Source organism: Pteropus alecto, unplaced genomic scaffold, assembly GCF_000325575.1.
Source record: "Pteropus alecto unplaced genomic scaffold, ASM32557v1 scaffold206, whole genome shotgun sequence".
NCBI classification, from domain to species: Eukaryota; Metazoa; Chordata; class Mammalia; order Chiroptera; family Pteropodidae; genus Pteropus; species Pteropus alecto.
In genome coordinates, this window is record NW_006438906.1 from 3,079,539 (window position 1) to 3,098,303 (window position 18,765).

Here is an 18,765-nt window from a genome sequence, read left to right on the forward strand (position 1 = left end):
AAACATCGCCCAAAGAAGACATACAGATGGTCAACTAAGCACATGAAAAGGTGCTAACCTCATTAGGCATCAGGGAAAACCAAATTGAAACCACAAAGAGATACCACTTTACATCCATTAGGATGACTATAATAAAACAGATAGAAAGTAACAAGTGTTGGCAATGATGTAGAGAAATTGGAACTATCATACATTGCTGGTGGGTAAGTAATATAGTGCAGCCACTTTGAAAAAAGTTTGGCTGTTCCTCAAAAAGCTAAACATAGAACTGCCCTATGACCCGGCAATTCCACTCCAAGGTACATACTTAAGAAAAATCAAAACATTTGTCCACACAAAAACTTGTACACAAATGTTTATAGCAGCATTATTCATAAAAGCAAAAAAAAAGTATAAATAATCCAAATGTCCAATAATAGATAAATCAATCAACAAAATGTGGTTATATTCATGCAATGGAATATTTATTGGCCATAAAAAAAGGATGAAAGATTGATATATGCACAACATAAATAAACCTTGACATAATATGTAAAGGGAAAGAAGACAGACATGATAGATCACATATTATATGATTTTGTTTCTGTGAAATCTATTCTATTTGCAGAATTGACAAAGTTCCAACTTTGTTCTCTTTTAAGATTATTTTGACTGTTTTGGATCCCTTGCATTTCCATGGGAGTCTTAGGATCATCAGCTTGTCAATTTCTGCAAATTGAAGAGATTTCATAGAAATAAAATCTATTTTGCAAATAGAGAAATCTACAGAGGCAGAAAACAAATTAGTGCTTATCTGGGTTCAGACAGTCATCAGTCAGAAACAAAATGACCACTAATAGGTGTAGGATTTTCTTTGGGGTGATGAAAAATGTTCTAAAACTAGAACTGTAAATGTGCTTAAAACCACTGACTGCAGATTTTAATGGAATGAATTTTATGGTATATGAATTACATTTCAATAAAGCTATCATTTTAAAAAAATCCAATCCATCCTGGAAAATTGAGATGGTATAGTTGTATTCATTTTTATTTTCAGCCCTCACAATCCATAGCAAGATGCCCATATGTAGAGCTGCCAAAAAAATACACACACACACACACACACACACACACACACACACACACACATATGGGGAGAGAGGTGGGAGAGAAAGAGAGGTAGATAGATGAGTGATTATTACTTTGTATTGTTCACGAATTGCTCCAAACATTAGTGTTTCTCAAGTCCAAACTTTTTGAAGCAAAATCCATGTCTCACATTTCATCCATCACTATTAAACATTTCAGTGTAAGTACAAGGAGCTTAGATATAATCACATCCATGGTGGGTAGAAATGCTCTGTACCTTGGTGACCTGTGATTTGTGATTGTTCAGGAGGCAGCATTGTGCAGTTAAAGGAGAGGGCTCTGGAGTCAGACTTTCTAGGTTTAAATTCAACTTCTACAACTTAATATGATCTTGAACAAATGACTTAACCTCTGTGAGCCTTGGTTTGCTCATCTCTAAGGACAGGATTAATAATAATAACCACCTTCTAGGGTTATGTGAGGCTTAAGTGAGGTAAAGTGTGTAAAGGACTTACATGGCCTGTGATGTGCTTATTATTTATTCATTGAGCACTGATTTTAATTCTCTGCCCTCAAAAGACAGAAATAAAAGAAAGACATGACCAAATCAATGCAGTTAAGTGCTCTCATGCTCTGGAAGACACCTAAGGAACATAAGAGAGATTCCCAAGGGATGAGAGACCCTGTATGTGTGCGATGGGATGAGGACATAGGATATCAGGAAAGTTTTTATGGAAGAAATACCATTAAAACAGTGTTTATTTAACTTTTTAAAAAAAGAGTATTCATTCTCCAGGTTGAGGGAAATAGGAAAACAAGACATTCTAAATGGAAAAGATAAGAGGAAAGTATCATTTGTTCAGGGCTCTGCAATCAGCTCAATATGACAGGAAGGCATCCAAGGTGAAATGCAGACACAGAAAAGCCTAGAGATGCAGGAACCAGATCACAGAAGGCAGGCTGAATCTCCTAGCAAACGGGAATCCCTTCCCCACTCCAGCAGAGGCATTTTGTTTGGTTGGTTTTTGTTTCCAAAGATCTAGAGAAAAACAGAGGAACGACTGAATCTTTGAGATGGCTTGAATATTTTCAAAGCAAGTTAATGATCTTATTTACTTATTTTTATTAGTTTCACATATATCTTACATTGGTTAGACATTTATACAGTTTATGAAATGATTCTCCCAATTACTCTATTACCCATCTGGCTCTACACACAGCCATTCCAATACTACTGACTATATTCTCTATGCTGTACTTAACTATTTTTTAACTAATTTGTACTTCTTCAACTCTTCACTTTTTTTCTCCCAGCTCCCCAATCCCCCTCCCCTCTAGCAATCGCCAAATTGTCCTCTGCATCTGTGAGTCTGTTTTCATTTAGTCTGTTATTTTTGTTCCTTAGATTCCACATATAAGTGAAATCATATGGTATTTATCTTTCTCTGTCTAATTTCACTCAGCATAATAACCTCCAGGTCCATCCATGTTGTTGCAAATGGTAGGATTTTATTTTTTGTGGCTGAATAATATTCCATTTTATATATATACCACATTTTGTTTATCCATTCATCTGCTGATGAACATTTGAATAGTTCTCACTTTTTGAATTGTTCTTATTTTATGCATTTGTCTTTTGATGAACATTAAGTTTGCTTCCATATCTTGGCCATTACAAATAGTGCTGCCATGAACATAGGGGTGCATATGTCTTTACAAATTAGTGTTTTAGTTTCCTTTGGATAAATACCCAGAAGTGCAATTACTGGGTCAAAAGGTAGTTCCATTTTTAATTTCTTGAGGAACCTCGAGACTATTTTCCACAGTGGCTGTACCAATTTGCAATCCCACCAACAGTGCACAGGGCTTCCCCTTTCTCCACACCTTCACCAATATTTGTTTTTTGACTTTTTTGATGATAGCCATTCTGACGAGTGTGAGGTGAAATCTCACTGTGGTTTTAATTTGAATTCCTGTGATGATTAGTGATCTTGAGCATCTTCTCATATGTCTATTAGCCGTCTGTTTTTCTTCTTTGGAGAAATATCTATTCAGGTCTTCTGCCTATTTTTTAATTAGATTGTTTTTGTTGTTGTTGCTGTTGTGTTGATTGAGTGCTTTATAAATTGTTCCAGTAATTTTAATGGTGAGAAGGCCAGTCATTCATTGGTCAGTCATCACTGAGCACTCAGAGGCTGCAGAACAATTATTAGAAGTGACAAGTATCCCGGATAAATGCATCTGCATTATGCATAAGCTCAATTTCCCCTAAGTGTTCCCAGCATACACTTTTCCCACACTGAGTACCAGAAGGGCTGAAACAAGACGGCAGCTCCCAGAGAAGTATCCTCAATTACCCACAACAAGTATCTGGGCATAAGCCCTCATCATAGGTGATTATGGCCACGGGTTAATCTAGTGGTTCCTTCTAATTAATAGCCTGGAGTATTGAAGAAGCCAGAAGTGACCACAATACTCTGGGTTTTTGGAAAAGCCCAGCTGGCTGAGTGTCAGCCTTCCATTAGACCTAACCTTGGTGTGTTATTTGACCACATCACCCCTTCCTGGAATCCAGCCCTTTGGCTGACACTCTTCTTTGGAGACAAAGTGTCCCTCTTGTGGCTCCAAAATACCATTTAGGCTTTTCTTCTGCCTCAGCATTCCTCATTCTTTCAGCTTCTTCCAATCTATTCTTCTCTTCTCCTCACTCGTTTCTTCAGTTTATTTTCTCCAGAGTTGGTTTATTTTTTTCTTTTCTTTCAAAAGATCTGATGTCCTTTTCTTTCCCTGCTCCTTGATTTCTCAATTTCTCTTTCTGCCTTCATCCCTCTTTCTCCCACTCCCGTCTATTTTTTTAGACTGACCTCAGAGGAAAATAAACAGATTGATCATATTGTATGTTTCATGACATTCTCAGCAGTTTCCATGCATGGCCCTCTTTTATTTGGTTCATGTTTTTTTCTAACTACTTGTTTTTAGTAATATGATAAGTACCAACAAATCTGACTATTACTAAAACAGAAAGGCAAATCAAAACAACATCACACAGCAAACTATTTGGTATCCCACCACCACATCCCTCAGGTCCCCAACCCAGGGTCCTGAGCATGATTCCTTCCTTTATTTTCATACAGATTAACTGTATTTACATTCAGCTGCAATGTAAATTTTACTCTTCTTTTTTAAGTTTATATAAAGATTAGTGCTTTTATTTTGTTTTAGCTTTATTTTTATAGATTTTTTTTACTTTTTATCTTGAAATAAGTTCAAACTTTCAGAAATGTTTCAAGGATGATAGAATTCTCATATAGCCTTACTCATATATATTTTATGAATATTATATATTCATTTACATAGAGTTATTATTTTCCAAATCATCTGAAAATAGGTTGCACATATTTGCCTCTTTACCCCTTAATACAGCAGTATGCATTTCCTAGGAATAAAAAAATTCTTCTATGACCACAAACAAGGAAGTTTAACATTAATACCATACTTATATGCTTATATCTTATCAATACTCCATTTTTAAGTTTTGTCAATTGTCCCAGTAATATCATTTATAGCAACTTTTAGGGGTACAGAATCTGGTCCAGAATCACATATTGCATTTAGTCGTTGTGTCTCTTTAGTCTTCTGTAATCTGAAATGTCACCTTGGCCTTATTTTTCACTTTAAGACCTTAATATTCATGTGATATTTTATTAATGTTCCTCAATTTGGGTTCTGATGTTTCCTTGTGATTGCGTTCAGGTTGTGCGTTTTTGGCAAGAATACCACAGAATTGATCCTATGTGCTGTGTCCTTCTCAGTAAATCACATCCACTGGCCCTTTTTGGTGACTTTAGCTTTGATCCCTTGGTTACAGTGCTGCCCAGTTTCTTCAGACTGCATGTTTGCATATATTCTTTGTGTAATTATTATTTCATTTAAAATTACATTGCTAAGATTTATCCTTATTTGTTGCATCTCACCTTTCTATCTCTCTCCTTTCTGTCTCTCTCTCTCTGTGTCTGTCTGTCTTTTTCTGTCTATCTGTCTATCTCTGTCTCTTTCTCCCATATTCATCCACAAATACACACGTACACACACTATCACACACACATGCACGAACACAAATTTTCTTACTTTTTTTCCTCCCTATCATTTTCCAGTTATGTTCTTATTCAAAATTAATTTGGAAGTATACAACTCCTAGCTGAAGAATGTACCTTTCTTGTTCAATTATTACAGACTAAATCTCCAAAAATTGGTATATAATGTGCCAAAAATATGTTTGGTTGTGAAAGTAGGTGGCTTAACAAAGAAGCAGATACCAAAGACTTCAAAAGTGGATCCTCGCTGTTCACTCACTCAACCAACCAATCTGTCAACATTTATTGAGTAACTATTATGTTCTAGCACCATGCTTGACTATATGGAGGCATGTAAAGTACAAAACCACAAAGAACTTAGAAGTCCATTGCACCCCCTGGCCAGCAGTGCACCCATGGACTCCTTCCTCATGATTCAAGATACAACTCAAATGTTACCTCCTCTGTAAAGTACCCCTTCCTGCTCTAACCTTAAGCACCTGAGGACCTACTATTTTCCAAGTACAATGTTAGCTGTTTCCTCACACTCGTTACACCTTCATTTCTCCAATAAGTAGACCGTGTCCTAAATTTTTAAAGGATTTAGATATAGTCACACAGCTGATGACTTCAATGTAGATTAGTCCTCTCACTATTTCACAGTATTAGGAGTTAATTCTTTTCCTTTAAAACTCTGACAACATCTTGCTTATAGCTCAATTACAGTGATTATCACCTTGCAATTGATTTTTGATCTATTTAAACATAAGAACTAAGTTGTACTCATCTTTGAGGCCCCAGAATTCAGCAGATTAACTACAATTATAGTCAATCGTCATTATTCGCAGATTCCATATTTGAGAATTTGCTAAATTTATTTGTCACACCAAAATCAATTTTAGGGGCACTTTGTGGACATGAGCATGTGCAGAGGATGAAAAATTTGAGTCGTTCAACTCACACATTCCACGCTGAGGTCCAACAAGGTGAAGCTCTGCCTTCTTGTTTCAGCTCTCACACTACAAAGTGTCCTTTCTGTAGTCTGTTTAGTGTCATATTTTTCACAACTTTGTGCTTTTTGTTGGTTATTTCACTGTTTAAAATGATTCCCAAAACACTTGTACACTGTTGATGAGACTTTTAATTGGTGCAGCCACTATGGAAAACAGTATGGAGGTTCTTCAAAAAATTAAGACTAGAACTACCATATGATTTAGCATATGGGTATTTATTCCAAGAATATGAAAATATTAATTAAAAAAGATGTATGCAACTCTATGTTTACTGCAGCATTATTTACAATAGCCAAGATATGGAAACAACTTAAGTGTCCAACAACGAATGAATGATTAAAAAAGATGCAGTATGTGTGTATGTGTGTGTGTATACACACATATATATGTATGTGTATATGTATGTGTATACTACTAATGTGTGTATACATTAGAATACTACTCAGCCATAAAAAAATTAAATATTGCCATTTCCAATAGTATAAATGGACCTTGAGGATATTATGCTAAGTGAAATAAATCAGACAAAAAAGGACAAAAACTGTATGTTTTCACTGATGTGGAATTTAAAACAAACAAAAAAACAAATTCATAGACATAGGCAACAAATTGGTGGTTACCAGAGAGGATGAGGAGTGACGAGAAGGGAGAAATGGGTAAAGAGGGTCAAATGTATGGTGACAGATGAAAACTAGACTTTCGGTGGTAAGCACACTATATCTGTATATGTATATAGATATAGAATTGTCGGTGGTAAGCGCACTATATCTGTATATGTATATAGATATAGAATTGTAAGGTTGTACGCCTGAAATTTACATAATGTTATTAACCAATGTTACCTCAATTTTTAAAATTTAAATAGATAGATAGATAGATAGATAGATAGATAGATAGATTGATTGATTGACTGATTGATAGATAAGACTCCAAGCCCTGTGTTGAAGTGTTATCTAAGTGCAAGAAGCCTGATGTGCCTTACAGAGAAAATAGGTGCATTAGATAAGCTTCAGCATAAGTTATTGTGCTGTTGGCATGAGTTCACTGTTAATCAACAACATATATATATTTTTTAAAGTGTCCTTAAAGAAAAAAATACATAAAACAAAGTTATGTATTGATTGGATTTACAAAAATATTTTGACCACAGACTAGTAGGAACCTAATCCTATATTTCCCCTAGGAGCAATGATTCAGTGTTGCTAATTCAATGTTCCTGGTGACTTTGTAGAACACAACTACTGTGAATAATAAGAATTAACTGTAGTCATGGTAAATAAATGTATGATGAAAGAATGAAGAACAGAAGTCATCTGTTGGAAAAATGACATTAACAAATGAAAACCCACATGAAGGCAAACATATAAAAATAAAATTTTATATTGACATAAAAAGTGCCATATTATGTAGTATAGGCAGAAATAGATTATCATATAATAAGGAGAATATACCAAGGGGAAGGGTAATAAATGTACATTTCTTATTCGATGGGAAGAAAATGTTCTGTGACAATTTCTTCCCAAAAGAATGAATATTTATGAAGTAAATTCAAGCATATCCAGCTGCCCTGAATTTAACACCCCATAATTAAAAACTTTCTTTGTATATCATTGAGCACATTAAAAATGTGTATGTTTTATGTTTGCAAAAATATAATAGTACCACATTTTTTAACCACAGTTTTCAAGGGCTCATTATAACTCTTTTCCAAATTTTTTATTATTAAATTTTTCCTTACAAAAAAACACAGCATTATTATCCCCACTTTTAAATTAAAATGCACTGGAATATTTACTTTCGAGCTCTTCATAAAGCAAGGAGGAGGAATTTGCTTAATCTTCCAACTGACTTTATAAAGCAGATTCTACACTGTTGCATGATGGAAGAGGGCCTGACCTGCCAGTTCCTTATCCATATGATTGTGGTAAAAGCAGACATAACATTATGGCTCAAACAGAACAAAGATGAGCTTACAAAGTACATGGTTTAAATAATTCCAGAGCTTTGGGATACAGATCTCTTTTTTCAAGACACGAATCTCATGTAACCATAATCATGATTGGTGGTGGGGAATTTTAAAAACAGAAAATCCCCTAAACCCTCCAGACTTAGTTATACCACAGCTAAATCAGGTGATTCCAACACATGATTCACATCCCACAAAAATTGAAATGTTTACAAAAACAAGACTCCCAAAGGACAAAGTAGGCTTTTCTCAAAATTCATCCAAATTTTAAGCCAATGCTTCTATGTTTTGTTTGACATAATTACCATGTTTCCTATTCTAAAATAAAAGCTTCACACAAACACTCCCAGTTTTCACATCTAAGTATCAGGGTTCTGACATACTTCAAATACTACTTTGCCATAGTAGATATAGGTCATGAATCTATTACTATTGTGATGTGTATATACATATATTTTTTTATTACGTAAATTTTCAACCATACACAAAAATAGTAGAAAAAATAGTATAACAAACTCCCATGTACCAATCACCCGGCTTCAAAAATTATTAGAGATATTAGATCATATTTTCAAATACAGAAAAGATTACATAGCATCCTACCTTTTCCAGCCTAAACCTATAGCAATCAATAACACTACCACCACACCGAATACTTTGCAGAATATGAGCTGTGTGACCTGCAAACATTAAATTTCAACCTGAAATACCCAGGGCTAGTAGCTGCATAAAGTAATTTTCCTAAATCCCTCGTACAATAAAATTGTTGCTAAAATTCATGTTAACTATAAAAAGGCTGATTTTTAGAAAATGTTTCATTTTGCTGTTATAAAGTTATGCATTTTCATTTTGTAAAATTTGCAAATATAATCACATGAATTCACATATGGATTGGTTATTTTACGATACAAAATAATTGTTCATTTCCTTTGGCGTGATAATGGTATTTGGTTAAGTAGGAATATTACTTTATTTTTAAGAGATATATAATGAAGTATTTGAGGGAGAAATGTTATAATGTCTGCAACTTGCTTTCAAATGGTTCAGCAAAATTATGTTTGTGTGTGTGCGTGCACACATGCGTGTATAGATCCTGGGTTGGCAAACTTTTTCTGTAAAGGGCCACTTGGTAATTATTTTAGGCTTTGCAGACCAAGAGACTAAAATCAAGGATATTTGCTAGATAACTGTATAACCAGTTAAAATGTTGATGCTTAAAAATATAAAAACCCTTCTTAACTGGGGGCTGTATAAAAACAGGTGATAGGCCAGATTTGGCATTTGGCCATAGTTTGTCAACTCCCAGTGTAGACAGATGAAAAGATAGATAGATAGATAGATAGATAGATAGATAGATAGATAGATAGATAGATAGATAGATAAAGCAAATATAGGAAAATATTAACAATTATGGAATCTAAGTAGAGTACTTGGAAGTTCATTGTACTAGTCTATCAAATTTTTAGTATGTTTAAAGATTTTCATAATAAAAAGCTGGGGGAAATAAAAATACACAAAAATGAAATGAAAATAAATATCATCCATAACACAAGCACCTAGATATTACCACCATTAACATTTTGCTAAACTACCTTTTACTTTTAGTTCCCAGAGAGTGTGTTTTTTCAACTGTAATGAGATCCTACACCATGAAAAGTGTTATAGATGCCATTTTCATTTGACATTCATATATAAGCATTTTCACATGTCATCATCATTCAAATGGACATGTGATATTCTATCAAACAAATGTTTTAAAGTGTCTTAACTATTTCCCAATTGAACATTTAATTTGTTTCCAATTTTTCACCCATAAGAATGTCTTAATATGATCTTAATCTATCAATATATTTCCTCCTTAGGAAAAGACCCTTGGTAACAAGTGTAAATAAAGCAATTTTGTTATAAATATGTGGGGGGTTTTTTGTGGGGGAGAAAGGAAGAGGAGATGGTAAAAATTGATGGTTAATATTGCTGGAAAATATTCCATATCATCAAAGTCCTTGTAAACTAGTCATCTTGAGAGGATAAATTGAATACTATCACTAAGAAAAGGAAGAAAAGGGTTTTTCTTTGGTAAAATATACATAACAATTTTAACAATTTTTAGTTGTATAATTCAATGGCATTAAGTACACTCACAATGTTATACAACCATCACAACTGTCCATTTCCATAATTTTTTTAACATCCAAAACAGAAACTACATCCATTAAACAATAACTTCCATTATCTCCTCCCCCAGCCCTAGTTAACTTGTAGTCTACTTTCTGTCTCTATGGATTTGCCTATTCTAGGTACCTCATTATAAGTGGAATCACATAGCATTCGCCCTATTGTGTTTGGCTTATTTCACTTAACAAGATGTTTTTGAGGTTCATCCATGTTGTAGCATATGTAAAAACTTCATTCCTTTTTAAGGCTCAATAATATTCCATTATATGCATCTACCACATTTTGTTTATCCATTTATCCATTGACGAACATTTTAATTGTTTCTACCTTTTATCTATTGTGAATAGTGCTGCTATGAAAATTGATTTAGAACTATCTGTTCCAGTTACAGCTTTCAATTATTAATGTATATACCTAGAAGTGAAATTACTGAATCATACATGAAGTGTATGTTTGTTTAACTTTTTGAGGAACCACCAAACTATTATTTAAACGAAGATAGTTTATAAAAGTCATTGGGCATTAATGATTATTTTTCTTTTCATTGTTTCTTTGTTGACTTTGTTGACTAACCCACAAGGCCAGATCTAATCAGTATATGTCACCCTCATCTTCTACCTAGTTCCCTTCCCTCACTTCGTCCAGGTCACACTGGCTGCTTGCAGATCTCTGACATCTCAGGCACACTCCCTCTGCTGAGAGCTCTCTTCCCCAGACACACAAGGTCTACATCTCACTTCCTCGGGTGTCTGCTCCAATGTCACCTCTTTAGAGGGGCCAGCCTGCTCTGATGAACCTATTTAAGGTGACTGTGCCCTCTCACTTTCTATCCTAACTTCTCACTTTCTCTAACTACTACTCATCACTACCCAACAGTGCGTTTACCTTTGTCTCTCCAGTCAGAAGTAAGTTTTAGGAGTGCAGGGACTTTGTCTGCAACATTCACAGCTGTAACTCTTGTGTTATACACTTAGTAGCTATTTGATAAATATTTGTTGAATGATAGAATGAATGAATACAAGGAAGGAGCCCATGAATGAATATTTAAGATTTAGCCTTGATTTGCTAGAAAGATACAGATGTCATCCAAGATTTCTTAGATCCATGTATTTGGTATATTTGCTATAGTTTTAATTATGCTACAGAGTAACTCTTCCTACACATCTATTATGTGTGCAAGTTAAGCCACACATTTTGTGATAACTTTTTTCTATTTTCTAATTTTTATTTTGAAAAATTTTAAAGCCTTGGAAAAATTATAAGAATAGTACAATGACCATCATATACTTTCTCCCCAGATTCACCAGTTGCTAACAGTTTAATGCATTTACTTTATCTCCTTCCTCCATATATTTATTATTTGTATTGTTATTGTAAGAATCTTGACAACATTATTCTTAAATTTATTCCAAAACATTTGAAAACCACTGAAGAGCTGACTTCCTCAGGGTTTCGAATTTTCACATTAAATGTCCTCTGAAACGTAACTGATATGAGTGGCAGGAAAAAGACTGTCTCTATCACTGTCTCTGTCTGTCTCTGTCTCTCTACACACACACACACACACACACACACACACACACACACACACACACACCAGGAGTTATTTTTAAGTACAAGTTCAAATTAAAAGCTTCGCCTTGCCAACCAAAAGTTACATGATGTATTAGTTAGATTTAAGAAATCTCTCATTCTCTACTTACCCTATAGAGAAACAACATGGAGAGAAAAAGAGAGATTCTGCCCCAGACACATTTTGCTGAAATGAGCATGTGACATGGTAGAGTCATATGTCATAATTTAACTTTCTCTTTATACAGATTTTGCTCTGACTCTTTCTTCATCCTTAGCTTTGTGGAAAATGCACCAAAGCTGCTTCGGATGGTTTTCGTTAACTCTACTGCCATCTAGTGTGGAGGAAAAAGAATTCTGGGCTCGGTAAAAAAAAAAGTATATGTGTAAAAAGTAAACTATTTGCTTACTTGTCTGTTTTACTGCAAAATAGACTCTCAAAAACTATACCTACCATGGTCTTCTTGCTTTGCTTTGGATTAAGTGAAATTTCTAAAAAAAATACTTCAAAAATTAGACTGTATTTCACAATATCCTGAAAAACAAACTAGGTGATATTCCTTGGTTTTCCCAGGAACCATCTCACAAAGGATTCCTCCACCTGCCCCTTTCACTCCACTCACTGAGTACTCCAGTATTCAGGTCTTTGGCAAGGTATTCCCTTTCTTTCCAGTTGGAAACAAAGGGAAGAAAAGAGGAAAAGAAGGAGAAAGTCAAAGGAAAGAGAGAATGAGACAAGGGTATAAACATATCCCAAGTATCTAGAGGAATGCCTGTCATATATATGTCATATATATGTCATATATATGCCTGTCATATATATACAATAAATATTTATTGTATAAATAAGAGAATGATGGAGACCACTCTAGAAATGGACGAGAAAATGTATTTGCAATGTTCATTTTGCTTTAAAACTGTGATACCTTTTTTCCTAGGCAGTGCACATTTTCATTTGCAGGCCACCACCGGGTTTTTAACATATACCTCCTGCTATAGACTGAATGTTCATGTCCCCCAAAAAGTCATACATTGAAACTAAATGCCCAATGTGATGGATGTTATTAGGAGATGGGACCTTTGGGAGGTCATCAGGGTGGAGCCCTGAAGAATTGGATTAATAGAAGTCTGCGACCTGGAAGAGACCCCTCACCCAACCATGCTGGCACCCTCATCTCAGATTTCCAGCCCCCAAAACTCTGAGAAATAAATTTCTGTTGTCTATAAGCCACCCAGCCTGTGGTATTTTGTTATAGCAGCACAAATGGACTTCTCTTATGAGGAGACAAACACTTCTTAGAAATCACTGGCTATAATTCCACTCAAATCAACACCATTTCTGAAAGTCAAATTCTGACATCAAAAACAGAGATATCAATAGGAACCATATAATGTTAGAATCAAATCACTTTTTCAAAAGTACAGACTAGAGAAGATAAAGACCCTCACTGCAGGCTAAATCTTGGGGAAAACGTTCTGGCACAAGAAAAGGAAGTTATTTAAGGTTTTTTTGCTTTCTTTCTATTTAATATCATTATTTCACAACCACACCCAATGCCAGTCAGATGCAGAGCAGTCTATCAAGGAAGCGCCTTGTCTATGTAGATGAGGTTGGGCCTAAGCAAACTAGAGAAGATAAAGACCTTCACTGCAGGCTAAATCTTGGGGAAAACGTTCTGGCACAAGAAAAGGAAGTTATTTAAGGTTTTTTTGCTTTCTTTCTATTTAATATCATTATTTCACAACCACACCCAATGCCAGTCAGATGCAGAGCAGTCTATCAAGGAAGCGCCTTGTCTATGTAGATGAGGTTGGGCCTCTACTCCCTGCACCTGTTCCTGTTGGCCGCTTCTGAAGGCTATGAAGTAGGTAGCTCAGCTATTGCCCCAGAAGTCTCTGAAACAGGTCAAAACAGAATATTAAGACAACTCCGAGGCCATATACACTGTAGGCCCAAATTCACTGCCTTTTCCATTTTTCATCTCAAATGATGTTCCCACTCAATGCTCAACATTACTCATCAGAGATCTCATAATGCACACTGGGTGAAAATCTAAAATATTCCAAATAATGCAAAGATAGCAAAACAAAAACACCCAAATTTTAACATGAACTCACCTCAATGGTGACATTTCCAAAGACAGGTTGACTTTCAAAGATGAAAGGTTTTGACTTTGGTCAATTAAAGTCCAAAGACATTAAGGTTCAACATTTTCTCCCACTCAGAGTTGCCATACAGTAGGAATCTTCTTCTGAAGTACGCAATCCTGAAAGCAGAAAGACAGAGGATCATGGGTCCCAGTGGCACAAAAGGCACTTTTAGAAGCAAGCCAAAGGTTAGAGGTACCATCCATATTCAAACTTCCAATGGCCGGGTCTTGAGAGGAGCCATTGAAATGTGACTGACATTTCAAGGTGCCCAGTGACTGACAGGCACTCCCATATCTCCTTGGTTGCTATAACTCTGATTCTCAGTTGAGATAAAGAATTTATCCTATATCTTCTTTCATTCCCTGACTCTGTGCTCAGAAAGGTGCTAGGACTGTCCGTGCATTTTTAGGCCAGGACAGTTTGTGCATTTTTAGGCCGGAATTATTACTGCAACAGGTACCAGCTGCCACGTTGAGGATCTGGCTCAAGTTCCCAGAAAAATGATCAGTTAAATACATACAATGGAAAATTAGCCTTGAAAAGGAAGGAAATTCTGACATGTTTCAACATGGATCATCCTTTAAGACATGCTAAGTGTTAGTCACAAAAATACTGTATGATTCCAGTTATGTGGTATCTAGAATAGTCAAATTCATAGAAAGTAGAATGGTGGTTGTCAGGAGCTGGAGGGAGGATGGAAGAGTTATTGTTTCATGGGTACAGTTTTAATTTGAGGAGATAAAAAAATTCTGGAGGTGGATGGTGATGATGGTAGCATAATATAGATGCACTTAACACCACTAAACTGTACACTTTTAAATGGTTAAGACTGTAAAGTTTATATGTATTTTACCAAATTTAATTTTTTTAATTAAAAAAAATCTCTCTTAGCCTGATTGTAGAACTAAGAACGCCTTTCTTTCTACAATTCCCTCCAATCCTTAGCTATCCAGCAATAGCAGATGCAATGAAAGTGTCAGGGCAACTCAAAGCCCTGCGCACCCATTTTGGCACATAAAGGAAGGCTCTTCTTTCAACATTTCCACCTCTAGGCCAAGACTGGGAAGAAAGCTTCCACTCCACATTCTTGCTATCCAAAAGACAAGCACTGAATCTGATTGATAAGTGCTGACATTCACAAGACATGGTTCACTGGTGGGCAAGGTCCTAAATGAGAGTTTACTGCTCCTTTGTGTGGTTAAGTAGACTAGGCATGGCCTACTTAGCAATCCACAATTCTCTTTGCTCCACTTTCTCAGCCTGTGACTGGGCATGAGTCAGACTGACCTTGTAGAATAGACCTGGATGAATTTGGTTATGGGGGAGTGAAAAGGAGGCTGCCCTCTGTACTAGACTTAGGGCATCGCCCAGCCCAGGACAAAAGTGGTCCTGAGAATACACTTTGATCCCCATCTGGGTCTCAGTTTCTTGAGCTTCTTTTCCTACCTTAGGTTTTCCACTACAGTTCTTCACCACCACCACCACCAACAAAAAGAATGAAAGAAAGAAAAGAAAAACAGATTAACAAGAGAAAAATAAAGCATGCAGTAGTACACATCAATGGGGAAAGCTAAATGAAGACAAAGTCAGAGCAGTGGCTTAGAACTCCTGCTTAGATAGCATTTTCAACCAAGAACAAATTTCCAGAGAAATTACAGAACAAAGGAAAGCAGTTTTAAGCTTCCAAGCATGGCAAACTGTGTGAAGGTAAATATATGGAAGGAAACTAATGAAGCGAAGTTTGTTTGCAGATTCCTCTGGTGTCTCTGGGCTAGTAACAGTCTATCTTGAATAAAACGAGAATTTATACCCTGCATGTAGGCAATAAAAGGGGGAGCATTTCCTGCATTTGCTGCTTCTTAATTGCTTTCACTCAAAATAATTTTTCTGTCAAAGAGGTATATTTTGGAGTAACATATTCTGATTTCCTTCACAGAAAAGGGGGCAGCAAAGAAAGGGTAGAGAATAAAGGTTTCAATCCCTCAAAAGCACCATAAAATTGCCTTTTAAAAATAAAAAATCTAAGAGATACATTCTTCAAAAATTTTCCTTATAAATTAATTACATTTGGCTTTATACAAACCTCACTTCCCTGCTTGTTTTTCATTTTATCCAACTGATGAAAATTTCCTTTAACCAGTCCATGAACTTGTACTTGAGGAACATTTGAGCAGTATTCCTATGAAGTCCTTTTTTTTGCTTTAAAATCATGGGATACTAATACTGTTGCTTTCGCTTTCACTATCCCTCCCAGAATCCCAGGAATTGAAGGAGTAATAGATTAGACTAGAAACCAGGATTTAGTGCCTCACAGATGCCTTGTACAGATACATACTTGAAAAAATAAAATAAGGCCTTTTGTCCTATGCCAGGGTGATCCAGGAACTCATCTGACATGAAGTTCCACCTATTTACCTGAATCCAGGGTCTGCTTCGACTGGGACACTCCTATGAAGATGGAAAAAATACCAGGAGTGACACAGCCCTGGGGCACATTGTACCAAAAATGATTTTGCAAGAGCTACTCAGTTTGTTTGTTTGTTTGTTTTACTTTATGAGGCTGTCCACAAATTCAGGTTTCTCTTGTTCAACTCCTTTATGTTAGTATTTATTAAAGTAAAATTATCACATCTTCCTAATTTTATATACACCAGAACTAAAGCTAAAAGTTACATTAAACTGCCTTTACTTCATGATGTTCTCCAGGTATCTGGGTACATCAGAACTCATATTTCTCTAGAACTATTAGCTCATTCTCTCGATCATGTTTCCAAGCAGAGGGAGAAAGAGAATTCTGTGTGTCCCTACCCCTACATAAAAAGCCATTCTCTCTTTGCAAGCAACTGGTGCATTTTTTTAGCTGACATGTCCTAGATTGTTCTAAAAAGAGCAGCAGCATGAGAAAATATAAGAACAGATGATTCAAAGACTCCCTGGGAACTGCACAGCCCGCTCATAACTACAAATACAGGGGTAGGTGGAACATCTGTATTCTGAGTCACTCTATTTTTCTAGGACAGAGGAGGTCATTAGCCCTCCTGCTGCATAAACCTTTGTGGCCTTTAAGCAGGCTCCAGAACTGGTTCACAGTGTGCTCTTCCTTGAAACTGCAACTGACCCCCTCCCCACTCTCACACACTCAACATATTTTGAAGTCATCTTAATTATTGACTGCCTGAAGCCAAGAGTTTTTACGTCCATATTTTGAATAATGACTACACAAAAGCAACGTGTGTGTGTGTGTGTGTGTGTGTGTGTGTGTGTGTGTTAGGGGTAGGAAGAAGTAAATAACCTTAAAAATCCCATGAAGATTTCTGACCTTGGTTCTCTCATGTCTGGAATAATATAAACTTAGGAATACTACCATTTGTAGGGGAAAAAATCCTAAGAAAAAGTGCAGAGAAGCTTTTCTAGAAAATTATAAAAACAGTTATTCCAAAAGAAAGCTGGATGAGGCTTTTTGATTAATGAGTAACAAAAAGATGCTGACAAAAGAAAAGTAAGACATTGATGAGTGAAATCCAGAGTTCACTGCAGCTATGGCAGAACCAAGTTCACCAATGCGTTTTTAGGAATTACTGTCTCTTCTTGTTTGACTCCTATGGGGAAATTTCACTGTTTATACAGAAATCTGTAAACATATCTGTTGACTTAACAAAACACGGATTTTCTTTCCTCTCTCATCCCTCTCTGCCAGCCATGGTAAATAGTCTGACATTTAGGCTCACAAGCTTCGGTGTTGAGTCAGAGGTTCAAATCCTTCTATTCATAACTATGTGCCTTAGGACAAGCTTCCTACCCTCTCTAAGTCCCAGTTTCTGATCTATATTTTGGGGATAATAGTCTGCCAATCTTTCTCAAAGGACAGTTGTAATAAATTGAGGTAATGCAGGTAACTGCCATGGTACAGCTGGCACACAAAAAATGCTCAGTGACTGCTGGAGCAAAGTAAGATGGCAGTTTATTGTTGCTGTTGCTAATTTACCTAAATAAAGGCTTAATCTTATGAACACTTGGTACAGAATAAAAATAAAGCTCTCAAGGTAGGCACTAAAACCTCAAACTCTGAAGTGACATCACATGAAATGCTTGTACGGGATAGTTTTGGGTAAAGAAATGCAATTAAACCTGAAAGAAGAACCGAGGATGGCAGAAATAACTTCAAAAACTCAGACATGTTCAAAAACTCAGACATGTTCAAGCGTTTGCAAAAGGAAGATGGTACATTAAAGTCAGGACTCCCTGAACTGGCTGCAGGTCCAAACTGGTGATTCCAGAAATTTGAATGGCCTGTCCTGAATCTGATTTTGCCCAAGTGTCCTCTTGAAAATGTAATATTTTCTACTATTTTGCCTGAGGAGAGAAATAAGGAGAGAAAGGGGTATCTGGAAAGCAATTTTAGGAAAGACCTGTAATAGGACTGTGATAGAAGAAATAGTTCTCAAGAAGTATGAGAAAGTTATTCATTATTCGCACTTCCTCTAATCCTCCCTCCACCAATCTCTCCCCAAATGGCATGGGTTAGGGCACTGGACATCCTTCAAACTTGACCAGAAATGATCTCACTCTAACATAACACAAAGAAACTCTATCATTTATTATTACTTTCAAAAGCTGGCACTAGAATTCATCTTGCACAACATCTTTGTTGGGAAAAGACCCAGGTCGGACCACTTGAGGAAGGGGAATACCTATGGGATCACGGATGTTGGTTGGCACTACGGCTTCTGCAAAATCAGTCTGTGTA

At 36.0% G+C, this 18,765-nt stretch overlaps 1 long non-coding RNA gene across 1 annotated transcript; it reads right to left on the minus strand.

Moving 5' to 3' along the window:
• Window positions 1-1,924: 1,924 nt before the first annotated feature.
• LOC112483108 lies at window positions 1,925-16,205 on the minus strand. The gene is made up of 3 exons (XR_003047518.1): window positions 16,102-16,205; window positions 13,986-14,134; window positions 1,925-2,107 (listed from the first exon to the last, which is right to left on the minus strand). It is a non-coding gene; the product is annotated as an uncharacterized LOC112483108 (long non-coding RNA).
• Window positions 16,206-18,765: the final 2,560 nt, after the last annotated feature.